This window comes from Vicugna pacos, chromosome 19, assembly GCF_048564905.1.
Source record: "Vicugna pacos chromosome 19, VicPac4, whole genome shotgun sequence".
NCBI lineage: Eukaryota > Metazoa > Chordata > Mammalia > Artiodactyla > Camelidae > Vicugna > Vicugna pacos.
The window spans coordinates 31,012,530-31,029,708 of record NC_133005.1 but is presented as its reverse complement, the minus strand read 5'-3'; the positions used below and the strand labels follow the sequence as shown (position 1 = coordinate 31,029,708).

The 17,179-nt window shown below is 45.2% G+C and overlaps 1 long non-coding RNA gene across 1 annotated transcript; it reads left to right on the top strand.

The window, feature by feature from the left end:
• The first annotated feature begins 2,367 nt into the window (after positions 1-2,367).
• Positions 2,368-15,115, top strand: LOC140687295 (uncharacterized). The gene is made up of 4 exons (XR_012061494.1): positions 2,368-2,416; positions 10,498-10,612; positions 11,199-11,303; positions 14,582-15,115. It is a non-coding gene; the product is annotated as an uncharacterized lncRNA (long non-coding RNA).
• The last annotated feature ends 2,064 nt before the right edge of the window (positions 15,116-17,179 follow it).

Below are 17,179 nucleotides of genomic sequence, written 5' to 3'. Positions count from 1 at the left end.
GATGGTGATATGGTAAAACAGCTCCCAACCAATGAACGCTTCATCAACAAACAATGAACTTCTTGAAGAACTTTATCAATGAAAAATTAAGCAAAAAGTGAAGTACTAAGCATTTTACTTACATTGCATCATTCAATGCTTATACTACCCCTGTTAGGTACACACCACTACTCCTATTTTCAGATGAGGGAAATGAGGCTCAGAGAGGTTGTATTACATATCCAAGATCACACAGCTAGTAAGTGGTGGAGCTGGGGCTTCAGCCCCAGCCTGCTAGAATCTGAAGACTGCACTGGCTATACTGTACCAGCTGCCTCTCTATTTGGGGATGAAGCACCAAGAGCAATAAGTAACCCTAGGGCCCCAAGCACCTCTGGGGCGGGGCCCCTGGGTAAGAGGGACTCCCTTTAATGGAGGCAATTGAGAAACAATCCTCCTCTCTATTTGCCTGAAACAGGGGCTCAGCAAAGCTAATTATCTTCCTGTGAACCAGTTAACTATTCAATTTTCTCCATTTGGGTAATTAATTATCAGAGTCAAATACAGGATCCGGCTAAATTTAGAAAGATGCAGCTGTAGGGTCATCTGGGGAAGAAGCCCAGCTGAGAAAGAAGGAAGAGCAGGCACCAGCCTCCACCGCCACCGCTGGGAAGGAGAAGGGGAGAGCCAGCCGAGGGCCCCTGGGCTGGCTGGAGTGGTGGGCGGGTAGAAGCAGGCCTGAGGCAGGCTGGCTGGGATTCCCTCGGCACCAGAGAGCTGCGCAGTCAGGGTCTTGGGCCCAGGAAGGCAAAGCTGCCATTGCAGCTGCCAGCACCCCCTCAGGGGCCCTTCAACAACTAGCTGCTGTAACTGTCTTCTCTCTCCCTTTGAGGGACCCCTTGGGGTCCCAGGGATAAGCCAGATCATAAAGGTGTTAAGCCACAGAAAGAGAGAAATCTTAGGTCCTGTCTCTGACTATCAACACATGTCCATGTTGCTAGCATTTGTCAAAAGCTGGTCATACCTCTTACCAAGGAGGTTAGGTGCTGTCATTCCCTGTACTACAGATGAGAACACCGAGGCTCAGGAAGTGATGTAACTTGACCAAGATCTTATGATTCAGATACGGCTGAAGCTGGGATTTGAACTTAACTCCTGAATCCATGCTCTCATTGTCTCTTAAAGTGGCATGCTACACATGCAATTTTCTGAGCAGCACCAGGGTAAAGGATGGGGGCGTTTGAGGCAGCAAGTGTTGGGGGAGCACTCAGCTCACTAAAGAATGTCAACTGATCACAGATGTTCAAACCTTCAGCAAGCTCCACGGGGGAAGAGGGCATGTTCCACCTGCAAGAGCAGAGGGTCTAGAATTCTTGCCACTCTCTTCCCATGTGCTTTGGGAGCATCAGGAGAGATCAAAGAAAACCTGGTCCCCTGGGCCAGTTGCTGGAGGTGAGGGTTGGCGTGGGAGTATGATGATGGTAGTTTTACTGAGCACTTACTATATGCCAAGAAGTGTGATCATCACTTTTTCATGGTTGAACTCATTTAATTCTTACAGTGATTCATGAGGTGGTCATTCTTATCATTCCCATTATTCAGATAGAGAAACTGTTGTACAAAATACAGTCCTGTGTCCTTGGGTGAGGAAACTGAATTCAAAATCTGAGCAGTTTGACTCCACAGCCTCCCTCCAGTTACCTGGGCTCTGGCCGAGGGTCAGAGGGAGAGCTGGTTGGGAGGCAACTCAAACCATGGACAGCTCCCTGTGGCCCTGTGCTTCAATAGCCAGGTTCCTGAGGCTGGTTCCTTTTGCCTTCTGACCACAGCCAATGTCCACCCATTGTGAAGAGCTCTGCTTTCTTACAGAGGAGAATTCTCCTTGGACTGACTCCAAGGGCCAAGATGCTCTGGCTTGATTCAACTTCCTGAGAAGCACTGTGGAGTTGGGTCCTGAGCCAGGTACATCCCTCCTTAGGGTTCTGGAGACCCATCCTCTGAGATGTCAGGGTTTTCTCCAGGGTGGGCCAGGCAGAGGACTGCTCCCCACATCAGCCCAACAGTCATTTCTCCTGTCCATCCCTGCTCTGCTCACATCTGCCACTACTTCCCACATCCTATCACTATAGGAAAGCCACCCTCCTCTGCCTCAGCTTCCCCATTTATACCTTTGCCATTCCTGCAAAAGCCCAGGGCCAAAACTGGATCTGCCCAAACTAGGTTTTTCTCCTTTTGCCAGCCCTAGTGGGAGTTTCCAAGTTCAAAGCCAGGCTCCCCAGCCCAAGCTGCCGGCCCAGAGCCCCAGCAGGTGCAGCCTAGTTGCTAAGCAACATCTCTGGATCTCTGTGTGTTCCTGTCACATGATTATCGTTGCTAAGGAAACAAGTCCTCTGGCATCCCAGGACGCAGCAAGGCCTAGGCAGCGGTGTTACCTGAGGTCTGACAAAAATCTTTCTGTCCCATGTTCCTGACAAGTTGTGAGTCCCTAAACTGCTATAAGGGACTGTTAGATTCATCTCAATATTTCACCCACGCATTGGCTCTTCGAAGGGAGTACCTAAACTGGAGTCTTGGTCACTCACTGGGCACTCATAGAATCCAGTTCTTTGGGGTGGTGAGTAGCAAGAGTGGCTTTAAAGGGATGTATTAAAATGCCAGGGTTCAGAAGACAATCTTACACCCCCAAGTCCCTGACTTCTACTGATAGATTCCACAGTGGAGGCAGAATGGAAATGATTTGGATTGGAGGCTGGAGAAGCTGAGGAGGACAAGAGGGTCATAGCAGAGTCTCAGTACTACAGCAGCAAAAGAGCCAGACAAGGGGTGCACCCTGTATCACCCCTCTACGGCCATAGCTTAACCACTCCAAGAGGATGGATGCCACATCAGAGCATATCACAGTCTCTCTTGATACCCCAGTTTAGACTTCCTGGAGTTCCTAGCCAGGACTGACCCAGAAATGAAGTGGAAATGAGGAAATCTCTCTGAAGGACAAAATGATAACGAGATGGGCAATAAGAGAGGAAATATGGGAGAATTTGGGCACCAATGAGGAGGTGCAAACACCGAATAGAAATTCCAAAAATAAAGAACAGAGGGACTAGAGGGGAGGAAATGACCTAATAAATAATAGAAAAATATTTAAAATAATTGAAATATCCCAGAAAATATAGGTATGAGTTTCCAGATTCACAGATTCTAAAGAGTGGCCAAAACCAGCACTAAAAATCTTTCTACCCCAAGTCACATCTCTGAGAAGTAAGTGTCAGATCACTGGTGACAAAAGATCCTAAAAGCTTCTAGAAAGTAAAAAACAGTTTTCATAGAAAATATCAAAATCATAATGATATCAGACTTCTCGAGTAGAACACGGAAGACCATATAGCAACATCTTCTAAATATCCCGGGAAAAATCTTATCCTTTCTATTATAGCTGCTTTCATTTCCAAGGCTTCTTTTTTGATGTGATTGATCCCCCTTTTATAACAACCCATCTTTTTTTTTCATGGGTGCAGTATCTAATCTTCTTTACTCTATATATTGTCTTGAGTTCCTTCAAATTGCACCTGTTTGAGTCTCTATCTTTCACCTTGGAGGCTTTCCTCAAATGTTTGGGGTTTTTCAATGGTTGAATGATTAGATTAGGTTTAGATTTAGGAGTTTAGGCTGCCTGATCATACTTGAGGGGAAAGCATCAAAAAAAAAAAAAAACTGATGAGAAGCTCTTTGCACTTGGCTTGAGCATGTGGTTTGAGAAATTCACTGGAAGGTGATCCTCCAGGATCCATTTGTTAGATCCTTTTTAGGCTGGTCAGATTCCCCAGAGAGAAGGGTTGGCCACGTTCCTGTCTAGAGGGTATGATCCTGTCATTCTAGCAGCTTGCAGAGAAGAAAAGGGTGGGAGTTTCAAATTCAGTCTGCAAACACACCTAATTCCCCTGTTTTAAGCCCAGAACTCTCCTGGCCTCATTTGTACCTGGCATCCCCAAATCTAGAAGTCCAATTCTACCTCCTCTGGAAAATAATCTGCTGATGTTGTGGGGGAGAGCTGGGGGTCCACATTTTAGACTTTAAACCAATCTTCCTATCTTAGCCTCATCTAGCAGTGCTACCAATCCTGAGCTCTGGCCAAGTTGGGTGGTGGGGTTTCTCCTATGAATACAGGTTTCTGATTCTTGACTTTTCCCATGGCCAGTTTAGGATCAGCTTTCTGGGTCTCCAAAGTCAGACTCCATTCATTCTTCTGCTATCCAGCTTCTGAAATTTTATTCCTGCTTGGGGATATTGTCTCCTCTCCCGCCCTCTTTGAGTTTGTAGAATTAAACCTTTTTAAAATTCCTGCACTATTATTTCATTAGGATTTGGGGGAAGAAGGTTAGTAATCAATTGCGCTAGTTCAGTCTGCCATCTTGAACTGGAAGTCTTTATGTTTGAATAACAGCTAGCACTGAAATGTGCATCGAGACTGCCGGGGTTTAGCAGCCTGGCTCTAGCATGTACTAGCTGCTTAATTGTGGGCAAGTTTCAGAAACTCTGTCTCAGTAAAATGGGGCTACTAATGGTACATACTTCACTTGAATGTGAAGCTCTGGGAATAGTGCCCAGCACATAGGGAACCATTCTATCAGAGGTGATGATGATGATGATGATGATGATGATGATGATGATGATGATGATGATGATGATGATGATATAAAGTTTGCCATGTGCTAGCACCTGTGGCAAGGGCAGTGAGCCTGGGAAAACCATGATGAACATTCCATGTGAGCTTCCCACTCTTTCCAGTCCCAAACTGGTATGACTGGTTTTCCCACTCTGGTCTATACCATGTAAATACAATATGTGCCCTAAGTAAACTGCAAGCAGGTGGCCCTTCGAGTTGTGCAAATATGGCTGGTAACAATGTAAATAGAGTATTCAAATGAACTGGAGGCTATAAATGCAGGGCAGTTGTTTTCAAATATGGTTGATTCTCTTCTGCTTAAGTACAGTGCCCCCAGGCATCACTTCCCAAATGACTTACTCACGCACTTATTTCTGAGCATCCAAATCATGTTGTCTGTTACTTGTTTGGCAGAGCAAATGACACCATCTGGACAAGGGAAACAGCACATACTTGGGGTAGTGTCCCTCCTCCCACCCCAGTGGCTTAAGCAAAATTTCTACCCCTTTTCCATAAGCTTCTTTGACGTTTCCTTTCTTCTGGTCGGCTTGGCTTTTATCTTCCAAGCTCTGCTCTCTTTGTCATGCTGAGCAGGCAGCAAACTGGCAGGTTCTGTGATCCTGCTGCTCAGCTTTAAAACAAAACACTGCAACAACAACAACAACAACACACTCTGTTTCAGCTTGTGAACTTCCCCTCCTGGAAGGCATAAGCCATCAGGTTTTGTGAAAGTAACTGCTCCAAGGTCTTGAAATGGAAGAGGAGAAGATTGAAGAGGGGAAGAAAGAGAAAGACAGACATAGAGGGAAGGAAATGAACATGGAGAGAGGGAGAGAAGGATGGAGAGAAGGAGGGAGAGAAGTTGGGGCGGGGAGGCAATCTCCTCAGCCCCAGGCTGAACCCAGTACTCAGCATTTAAGAAACAAGGCTTCTGTAACATGAATTCCAGGCAAGGTTTTTCCTCTGCAGAGTCACTTCCAAGCTGAAGGTGACTAGACATTTTTTTGAAAGATAGCAACTGGGCTAGGAAGATGCAGCTGCTCATGTTATTATTGTCTCCATGCCCTGTTTGGAATGTTTGGAATGTTCTTCAACCAATAACCTGTATTTTGATGGCTCTTGCCCGCAGCTTCAAAGACAAAACTTCCACTTCTGGGCGAGACTCTGGAACCAGATCATTCAGGGGCCCAGGGGTGTCTCACATGCATTTATAAGCCTGGGAGGTTATCCTGAGACATCTGCAGGTATATTCTTCTTTGGTTCCAGTCACCCTCCAGTGGGTGCAGCCACATCACTGGGCAACGCTCTCTTCCTCCCAGCCTTGTCGCAGATGCTGAGATGCACTGGGGGAGCAAGGTGTTGTGCCCTGGGGACTGACGGAAGACTAGCAGTGGTGTTGTGCTTGGGGGCAGAGCAATTCAAAGTCTCTGGGGGTAGAACCTCTTTTAGTTTTCCCATTTGTTTCCCAGTATGCTTTCAGCTCTCAGAGTTCAGTCTCTTCCTGCCCTACCTAAGATTCAGGTATGATGCCCACTGGGTACAAATCTAAGTGGAAGTCACCTCTCTGAACTCAGAATTGCCCCGGATGAGTGCCTTGCTTATGAGGCCATCTTGCTCTGGTTCCCTCTTTGTTTAGGGTGAAGCCCCTTACAGCCTCATGCCAATAGGCGTCTGGTTGGCAAGCCCATCAGAGTTACAGTGACATAACCAGATACTCCCACACCCCGTACATGGACACAGCTTAGACCAAGCTGGCAAAGTTGCTGCCCTCTTGATCCCTGTAAATCTTTTCCAGTCTCTTTCATGAGCCTCTGCCTTCACCCACTGATTCCACCTTATAGAGTGAAGAGTCTCCTATTAACCTGAGCCTTTGGGTTGCTTTTTCAGAGCTTGGCTTCCAGGCACAGCGATACCACATGCTAAATAACTGTGCGAATGAGCTCTGAGTACAAACAAAAGCTGCTCTAACGAAGTAGGCCCTATTCCTGCTCTACGCTCTGGCCTCCTCTCTGGGAATCCGTCCCCTGCCCCCACCCCCACCCCCAATCTCATCTACCTCCAGAATTGACTGGTTTAAGGATTCCCCTGACAGGCCCCAAGTTACATGGAAGCAGGTCCATTTGGATCATCTGATCCCCAGCCAGTGTCTCCAGCTTCAGCCACATCATCCTCAGATTGGCTTTCATTTTGGTGCTTGGTCAGTTTCTTGGCTGAAGAAGGGGACTCTCCTGTTTCTTTTTGAGGCCACTTCTTCCTGCCTTACTCTTTACTTTTACTGTGGGCCCGTGATGCAAACAATATAGCTCTCCACTTGCTCTCTTTGGGGGAAAAACTCCCTGCCTACATTGCACTTGGTTTTGGGGTCCTACTCTCCCTGGACCACTTAACTCATGCTAATTGGACCCTCTCCCCTCCTCCCTGGATTTTGAATCTGGAGCAGAGTGACCCAAGGGCAAACCAGAGTACTATGGAGTCGAGCTACTCCAACCAAACTTCCTAGAGAGACTGCTCATTGCTGCTCCCCAGATCCCAGAGCTACACTTCTTCCCGATCTTTCCAAAAATCTGACTGTTCAGCTTTCTTTACAATTCTGTGACTTTTCCTATAGAATTCCAAAAACCCCTTTTATCCTTAAGTTAGCCTAAGTCTGTATCTCTTGCTTGCCACTAAGAGCCCTACCTGATTCCACAGGGACGGCCCTTTCTCTACCACCTTCTGTCGCCTGGGTTCACTTCAGAGCCGGAAAGTTCAGACTTATGCCCCTGCCACATGCCCACAATTCCCAGGCAAACTACAGCTTCTGATTCTTTGTTTCCTTCTTTCAAAAAGTGGTCATCCTCAGTTTAAAAACCAAAAAGCTTCCATCCATGATCCCTCTCCATTGATATTACGCCTATCAGGCAGGGCTCAACCAAGAAAACAGAACCACTCTAAGTATTTAAAGGAGAGGGAATTCAAGACAGAGAATTGATTACATAAGTGATGGAAGAACTGATAAGCCAAACAGAGGATGGTGGAATGACTCAGAGCTTAACAAAGACAAGAATCCACTGCCACGCCTAGGCTGGAGGGACAAAAGAAGGAGTTGGTGGTACTGGAGCCCAGGGTTTAGTGTCACTGGGGGGAATCTGGGACCAGGCAAGACTGATGAGAACTGGAGTGACAAAGAAGACCCAGCGAGGGGAGTACAACCCTGAGTTCTCCTTTCCTCCTACTCTCCAATCTTCCAGTGCCTCCCGTGCTCAACCTAGCTGTCACCCAGCTGACAGAGGAGCCTGGGAAAGGAACCTGCAGGGTCAGCCCCGCTGTGACAGAGCAAAGCAAGGGGAGGACAAGGAAGGGATCTGAGAGCAAACAGACCTTGGACAGCACACGCTTCCTTATTTCAATTACATTTGTTAGAGTACGATTTAATTTTCAAACTAAGTCAATTTAGCATTTCAATAGCACTTAATAAATATATATCAAGGTTCAGAATGCATGCATTATGTTCATTCCTTCTTAAGTACAGATATTATCACACAAAGCAAAATAGAAACATGTTCTCTACTAGAAAAAGCTCTGTATCTTGACCACGTTCTCAACATAATTGGCAAACCTGTTCCTTTCTTTACTGTTCTCTTTGAGTCATAAATTTGTAGGGTGAAAGGATGCAGAACCCACCACCCCCCAGCAAGAGCGTTTTAGGGGCAGAAGCAGTGCCTCAGCATCCCCACACCTCCAGACCCTGGAGAAGCCAAAGAACAAGCCAATTACTATTTGGCGACTCAGTAACACAAATTACTCAATTCCTCCCCCGCCCTCCTGCCTTCGTCTGGTTTATTTCCTGGCTGCCAACTATAAGACAGGCTGGCCTCACATCAGAGCCCAGAGAAATGGGAGTGACGTGACAAAAAGCACAATGACAAAACAGGAGTCTTTTTCTTACTTACATGAGGAGTTGTTAAAATGTGTATAGATAAACATTTTGTCGGGCTTTTTTTTTTAATTTCTTTCTACAATTTTAACTCTAAAAGCAATGCAAGTATGTGATTTGAGGACTCAGTTTTGTCAGTCTGTGTTGTATTAAATGGAGACTCCAGCATTCTGTCCTAGCTTACATAATTCTGAGAAAGAGATTCTGGTGCAGTGTTCAGGCTCAGTCTCCCCCAAAAAGCAGTGCTGGCCGTCCTCTCTGCAGTTGTAACAAAGTGGTGAGCTTGGGAACGGGGGAGGGAAGAGCAGACATCAGGACCGGGCACAGAGTAAGCCCTCAATGTTTATTTAAACATTTATTACATAAATGTTTGATGGCAGAGTCAAGGGCAGAGACAGCACCCAAGTCTGGGCTGTGGGACTTTCCAGGGTCTCCGCACCCTTGGGCACAAGAGTCCCAGCTGGCACAAACCCTAGCACTGCTCTCCAGACGAGTTGCTAAATCTCCACCTGTAGTCCGTCTGGGTGTAGGTGTACTTTCCCAGGGACCTCTCTTGTAATGGACTTCCCGGGGGAAGTCTCCACCTGGATGTCCTATAGACACCGACAACAATGTGCCGACACACAGATTGGTTCATCTCTACCCAAGTCTTTCATGGCTTCAGAAATGGTACCCCGGCCACTCATTTCTCTATGTTAGAGACGAGGATATCATTCTGGATACCTTGCTTCCCCTACTAGCATCATTATACCCCTACCAGCATCTACTTTATTTTATCTTCCAAACACTGCATGAATCTGGCCACTTCCCTCCATCCCCAAAGGCACCACTGTAGTTCAAACCACCTGTTATTTAATATTTGGACTACATGTCACCTTTGAACTGATGACCTGGCTACATTTTCCATAGAGTGGTCATTCATTCATTCATTCATTTCTCAGTTATTTATGGAGCACCTGCTGTGTGTTAGGTGCTGACAATACTGCAGTACGAAGAACAAAGTTCTTGTCCTCATGGACCTAACATCCTTATAGAAGACAGTTGTCTTTTGTAAAGCATAAATAACATATCTGTCCCCAGCTTAAAATATACCAATGGCATCCCACTGCCATCAGCATACAATCCAAACTCTACTATGCTCTTCCTCACTAGCTCATCTCACTCCACTATCCCCACCTTCCCAGCCATATGGAATCAGTTTCAGTGGCTTAAATGCACCAAGTCTTTACGTATCCTGGAAGATCTCTTCCCCCATCTCTTTGCCTTGCTAACAGCTACTCACCCTTCAGGTCTCAGCTTAGAACTGGCTCTCTTGGCCTGGATTGCCAACTGTGTTAAGTCCTGTGGGAATAATGGAATTTGGAGGGTGCCCAGGATTCCTCGAGACCTGAAACCCCTTCTGCCCCAACCACTACTGTTCATTTCTTCTCCCCAAATCTTTGAAAGAAATAAGTGAAAATTTCTTCCATCAACTGGATGTGGCTTCTATTGTTGGAAACCAGAAACCCTGAACGGTACAATACCCTTTCTCGCTCTTATCCCCACCGTGGGGCCCATCCTCATCCCCCACTCCAATGGTACAAAATGGCAAGGCCAAGGATGAAAATACTGAGCAGGATACTCTTACTAAAGGTCTTGACTTACCCACTCACCCTAGGCTTTCCTTGATGGGTTGAAAACACAGATCTTAAGTGGGAACAGATCCAGGCCATTTATCTTCTCGGCCACATGGGAGGATGAGAGCTAGAATTTCAAGAAAGAACTCATTGTAAATGAGGGAGATTCACCCTTTGCCCTGTGGCCCAGTTAGTACCTGGCCCTTGGCCCATGCATATTGGCATACCTCCCGCTTGAAGGCAAAGCCAGGGAGAGAGGAGCTGGACCTCTCCCTGGAGTCCAGCAGTTGTGGATGAACAGAAAATGTTTGTTGTCTTTCCAGGCATTCCGTGGTTCCCTGATACGTGGACACCATTGCTGCCTGCCTTTGTTGCTTCACCATGCTCATGATTTATCGCCTTCCTAGCTCCACATCTATCTCGTGGCTTCTTCCTCTGGTGAGTGTATGGATTTCTCTTACCCTTACCACCTATTTACTCTCACTGTGTCATAATTTTTGCCAGGCTCCTTCTGTCAACCCCACAGCCTCTTCCTCCTGGTGACTTTGCTGCATCACTGCTTCTGCAGGCCACTCTGCTACTTAAGTTTATCCCTTAGGTCCAAACTTCCCCGAAGATAGTACGATTAGGTCTGTGATCACTACTCATTCAGAGAGTTCCACCCAAGGCCTGTGGGTTATGGTCACTTGGCTCAGAAAGCCTAGAGAAGTGTCAAACGCACAGTGCTGATGGATTCCGCTCTAAGCCAGCATTTCAGACTCAACATGTACAAACCTGTGCTCCTGAACTCAGCGAACATTCTGCTGTGGAGATCTGGTCTTCAAAATGAAGCCCTCTCCTATAACTTACCTTCCCAGCTTCATCTCTCTTCGCTCCTTCTGTACCACAACCATCTGAACTTCCCAATATGTAATTCTTAAAGTTAAATCAGCTCTCCCAGCCCTCTAGCCCATGCCCTCCCCCGACACAAGGGGGCTTTGTTTGGACTTCTCTGCCACTACTTGTGATTTCTTTTCTTTACAAGAGCCCAGTCTGGAATGCTTTAACATCTTCATCGGCTGAACCATGAACCCTCCAGGGCAGGAATGATGATTTAGTCATCTTTGGGGCTGGCGCAGAGTGGATGTCAGTGAGTATCTAAAGACCAACTCAACAGTGACCCTCAAAAATCCTTCTCCTAGAGTTCAGGACACACAGCCCGTGCCCCTCCCCCTGACCCCTCCCTCCCATTCCCTGGTCCATCAGCTTAAGGAAGTGTGTGAAAATGAGGGTCCTGGAAACAGCTTAGTGGGGCTCCACGGTCCTTCTCCTGTGCCGGAGACTGCTAAGGTGTGATTAGGTCTTCAGGCTCAGTCCTGAGAGCACTTCTCTCCACAGAGTGGCAGCAGCTGAGAGTTCACAGTTATGATCCAGGTGGTCCTTGGCTTGGCCTGCCTGGGGCTTTGGGGTTGCCTGGTTGGAATGAGCTAATTTCTTCTCATTCTGTTCATTTCACTTGTGATGTTGCAGGACTCCTGGCCCAGGAGTGACTCAGCTGATTTGCCTTCGGACATGCTTGAAGTGGTGTAGGAGGGGGATAGAATAGTAGGGGATCAAGTTGCAACCAAAGTTTGAGTCTTAAGGTCATGAGGAGGCTTGGCCTCATGCCCATAAGACCAAGGAGAGGGCCAGAAGGGAGGGCCTGGTCCTGAACTTTCCCCAGGGGTATGGCAGGGGTTAGGGGAACTCTGCCAGCTCGGGAAGGATTAAAAGGTTGCAGGGTTCACACTAAAGCCCAGGCTCTAACACTCCCCCAGCAAGCAGCCAGAGTTAGTGGTGGGAGTCCAGCTGGCAGGTGATACAAAGCAAGAGGTACATCAGGCCCTCACAGTAAGGTTAAGACAGGAACCAGTCTTCATAGAAAGTTGGGGAAGGAAGCAAATTACTCAGAAAAACAAATCAGAGTGAGATCTAAAACAGAAACCAGCCCTGTGAGTCTGGGCACAGGGTGGATGGGGAGGAAAGCTCTCAGGCTCGGAAGAACCATCATCTATATTCATCATCCTGTGCTGGGCACTGGAGACGCAGAGATGACGGATGCCCTGGAGGAAATCCCTGTTTGCGTTTGATGGTGAACCCAGACACGGTAAAGCCCGGTCAAGGCTATGGCAGAGGTCAGCACAGAAGCTGTGGAGCATAGAGGATGACTGCCTTTTTGGAAAGAGGGTCTAGAGGTCCTTCCTAGTGGTGGGTGGGGTGGGTCTGGGGTTCCTTTTTAGTGGAGGGGAAGGTCTGAAGGTCCTTCACAGTAGAGGTGAGTTGGTAACTGAAGGATGTAAAAGCATTTTCTAGGCGAAGAAGAGAAGCCTGTGTACCGGCATGGAGGTAAGTTACAGCAAAGCCTGCTTGTGCACTATAGATAATTAGATAGGACTGATGCATTGGGTGCATATGAAGCATAGCAGTAAATGTTGCAGATGTGAATGGGAGGCAGGGGGAAGGGCTGTACTCCTGGTTATGATTTTGGTGATCCTACCTACTAATAAATATGGATTCTCACCCCCACAGCCCTAGCATCTGACCCAATCAAATTACAACCTTTCCTCTTAAGAAGAAGAGATGAATGCTAGCTTGCTATGGTTTAGTGTGAGTTCTTTCCTTCTTTTAAGTGTAGGAATCTGACTTGGTCTGGCCTCAGGGCAAGAGGGAAACTGAGGCAAGAAGAGATGGGTAATTGCAACTCAGTGGGCACTCAGGCGTCCAGGACTCAACCGCAAACTCACAAGGTGCTGGAACAAGGGTGGTATGGTTAATGGTAGCCTACCCATTATTTCTGCCTGGTTGGTGTTGGTTCAGGAATGAGCTGGGGCTGACCCTGCCCCTGGGTCCCCAGATGTTGTAGCAGAGTAACTATTAGGTGATGGTCACAAAAGTTGGGAGCCTTCTGGGAAGGCACTTGCATGACTGAGCGGGAAGAGCACAGCTTTCAGTTCAGAATTCAGGTAGTCCTTGCTAGCTGTGTGTCCTTGAGCAAGTTACCGAGGTTCTCTGAGCCAGTGGGTCCTCAGCTGTGAAATGGGGATTACAGCACCTGTTTCCTAGGATTATTTTGAGGATAAATGAGGTAATGTATGTGAAAGAATCTGGCCATAGTTGATGTTTAGTTAAAGGGAATTCTCTTCTGCTTCTCCCTCATGACTTTATTTAATGTGTATAAAGGGTTAATACCTGAATATATAAAGAGCTTTCTAAAATCAATAAGAAAAAGAATACTTCAAAAGAAAGACAGGCAAAAGATAGACGCAATTAATAGAAGAATACATTTTAATGGCTATTAATCATATACAAACATAATACCATATACTTATGAAGATACAGCCATATATATATATACTTCATTAACAAAAAAGGCAAATTATAACAATAATAAAATATCAGCTTGAAAAGTTTATAAAGCATTTACTCAGACACAGTGTGTTTCCTTTCATAGTTTATAAAACATTTATGTTCTTTCTCTGTGAACTACCTATTCATATCTTTTGCCCATTTTTCTGAGGGAGTGGTTGCTCTTTTTCTTACTGGTTCATAAGAGCTCTTTATATATTAGATTTTAACCTTTGCTGGCTATATGGGTTATAAATATTTTTCCAGTTTATCATTTGTCTTTTGACTTCTTTTCTGGTATTTTGGTTGTACAGAAGTTTAAATTTTTTTATGCAGTCCAAATCGCCAGCAAATATTTTCATTTTTGGCTTGGCAAAGAGGGTAAAGTTTCACAATACACAGCAGAGGAAAGGCTGTCCCTGCCATGAGATTGCTGGCTGGGGTAGAATGGACTGAGACTACTTATATAGATCTTCCAAGTCTCACGTTTCTGACTCTAAGTTTCTTACGATGCAGTCTTCCTATGAAGACCTGGCTTCCCACATGGGTATGAGCCTATGGAGAAAAATGCACTGATCACACAGACCTGAGTTTGCTAGTCCTCTCAAAAGCTGCGTTTTTTCATTAAAAATTAATTGACTAAGATCTGGTTTATACACTGGTCTAAAGAGTTTGGTTAGTGTGAGTCTACCCTAGAGGTGAAGCTGTTCTCAATACTGACAAAATCAGGTTCCTGAGCTGTAAGTCTGAGAATTGAATTCTGGGTTGAGTTAATTCATTTAGATCTATTGCAGAAATGTCAGTCTTACCATCTTTTCTTGAAGCTATTCCCCAACATCTCCAGTACTATGCAACTACCATTCTCGATAATAAGTGGTGAAGGGGAATGTGCAAAAGCCCCATGACTAATAATAATTAATAATCACACTGACCCCCTAATTAAACACTTTTTTGGTGCCTGGCACTGTTCTTGGCACATTTAACGGACTAATTAATGGCCACAACATTTCTATGATGTCAACAATATTAGTTTCTAATTTACAGGTAAAGAAAATGGGGCCCGGAGAAATGGAGTAACTTGACCAAATTTAATGAAGGCAGAAAGTGGTGCTGTCAGTATTGGAACGCTGGACCATCTGTTTTTCTCTGCGCAGAGGAAAAGTGTAATAGTTGACTATGACCCTGTCCTGAATTCTCCCTTTAACTTAGAGATCTTCACTATTATCTAATTATTCCACTATTCCAAAACTAAGGTGATAACTCCTTTCCCACTAGTTTAATTTCCTTTTCAAGTCACCAGCACTAAATCATGCACATGGGCACCTTGTGGGTAACACACAGGGACCGCCTACCAAATCCTTCTTCCCAGAAAGCGTGGGTCTCCATTCTTCCACTAGCTTCGTGGCTGCTGTGTCAAATTTAAAATATAAAGAGTTTCTTGTGCATTGTCTCCTAGCCAGAAGAAGCAGCAATAGACCCACATGTTCAATATGAGGTCTTAGGCCTCAAGGAAAATGTCTTTCCCTTACTGTTTGCCAAAGTATTGCTTTAGCTCTTTATTTTCTGAATATGAATACAGAATTTCTATTTACCAGTTTCAGATGGTTTTAGTAATGCTCAAATAACTAAAATTGACTAGTATATAATTGAATTGAGTTATTTGGAGGATATAAAAATACTCTGCAATTTTGTTTTATGTTGTGCTATTTTTATGAGGGCTAGAAAATGTTCTGTAGACAGAAAAGTGGAAAATAGAAAAGGAAAAGTACATTGTGCCATAGAAAGAAACAAGAGAGAAAAACCTGGGGAAAAAAGAAGGGAAATTAATAATTGATTATCACTTACTGTTGCCAGTCACTGTGCTGAATGCTTCATTTATATCATCTTGTTTAACCTCCACAACCACGCTGGGACATAGATTTATTGCATCCATTTCATGGATTAGGAAACAGGCTCAGAAAGGTTAAGTAACTTGCTCAAGGGCACACAGCTAGTTCATACAGAACTGGGATTTGAGTGCAATTCTCTTAGACACTCGACTCTGGGCACAGAAAAGAACAGATCATAAAAGTCAAACTGCAGCCTAGCAGATAACTGAAAATCTCAAAGTGACACTGACTGGAGATGAAGAAAAGAAGGATGATCAGATCAACAAAAGAGGTTGTGCTAGTCATTAGTAAAAGGTGTGGCCTCTGAATCTGCCAGCCTGGAGCAGGGCAGGGGCAGGTGACCAGAGCTGGCACTAACAAAGATCAGGAGGGAAGATGAAAAGAGGGGCCTCAGCAAGTCAGAGAGGCTTCTGTTTCCAGGACAGCTGAGTGAGAAGGATCTGAATTAAGGCCAAGATATGGTAGGCCTGGTGCAGAGACAGGGGCCCTGGTCCTCCCTAAGGTGGAGGGAGACGCGAACTCAGTGCGAGGCTTCTCCCTCTTGAAGGAGGATTCTTTGTCAAAATCTTCCATCAGGAAAGTCAGATTTAGTCACCATGTTTTCAGTAATACTCTGGCAACCCATTTCCAGATCTTTCATGGTGATATGAGTAGGAATGTCCCAGGAAGGTGTCAATCCATTCAAAAAGGTACTACCGAAAAAAAAAGCACATTTTCTATGTGCCAGGCATGTCTTAAGAGATGGGGATAAAATAGTATGCCAAAATACTTTGATCCTGTCCTTTGGAACTACAGTTTAGCAGAGGAGACAGATACTAATCACATGATCATACAAGTAAATGTAAAATTGGAATTTAAAAAGTGCTCCAAATGAAAGGTACACAATACTATAAAAGCATAATAAGTAAGGCTTCCTTTAGAAAGCAATGCTTCTGCTGTGATCAGGGAACGAGTAGAAGTTAATTACTTGAAGGGAGGATATTACATTCCAAATGGAAAAGCCATTAAGTGCAAAAGTCCCTTGTTTTCAATGGTCCATTCTGGAGGATGGAGGCCTAGCACAGGATTAGGACTTTGTACACATTTTACAGTCTATCTGAATTTCTCCTTTACTAGCTTAATGGCCCAAAAATCCACATTTCAGGTCAAAGATAGTGCTTCTGTCTTTAAGCGTAAGATGCTTTTAATTTATTCATGCATGTATATATACATGCAAGTAGTCATACATCCAATCAGATCTCCAACCAGACATACATTTATCTGTTCAATCATTACCCATCCATACATCCATTTAATCGTCCATCATACTAATCATCAATCTGTGTGTCATTGACCCATTCACCAGACAACCATCCATCCATCCATCCATCCATCCATGCATCTCTACATCTACCCACATTCTATCTTGTCATGTATTTATATATCCATTATCTGTCTACCCATCCATCTGTTCACCCATTCATTTACCCATTTGTCCGTCAACTCATTTATCCATTCATGTATCTATATATTCATTTATCCCTCTGTGACATAATAAATATGTTTGGTCTCTACCACCGGTTTCTGACACAGAGCTCCTAAATCCCTTGGAGTTTCCTGGATGGTAGAGAAATCTTTTGTTCTAATAAGGCAACTCTTGGTGAGCTCCTGAATAGCTTCAGATTGGGGCTGGAAACAAGAGAGAGCGAGCCATGATTAGAAGCTTGGAACTTTCAGCCCCACTCCTCCATCCTCTGGGGGAGGGGATAGGGAC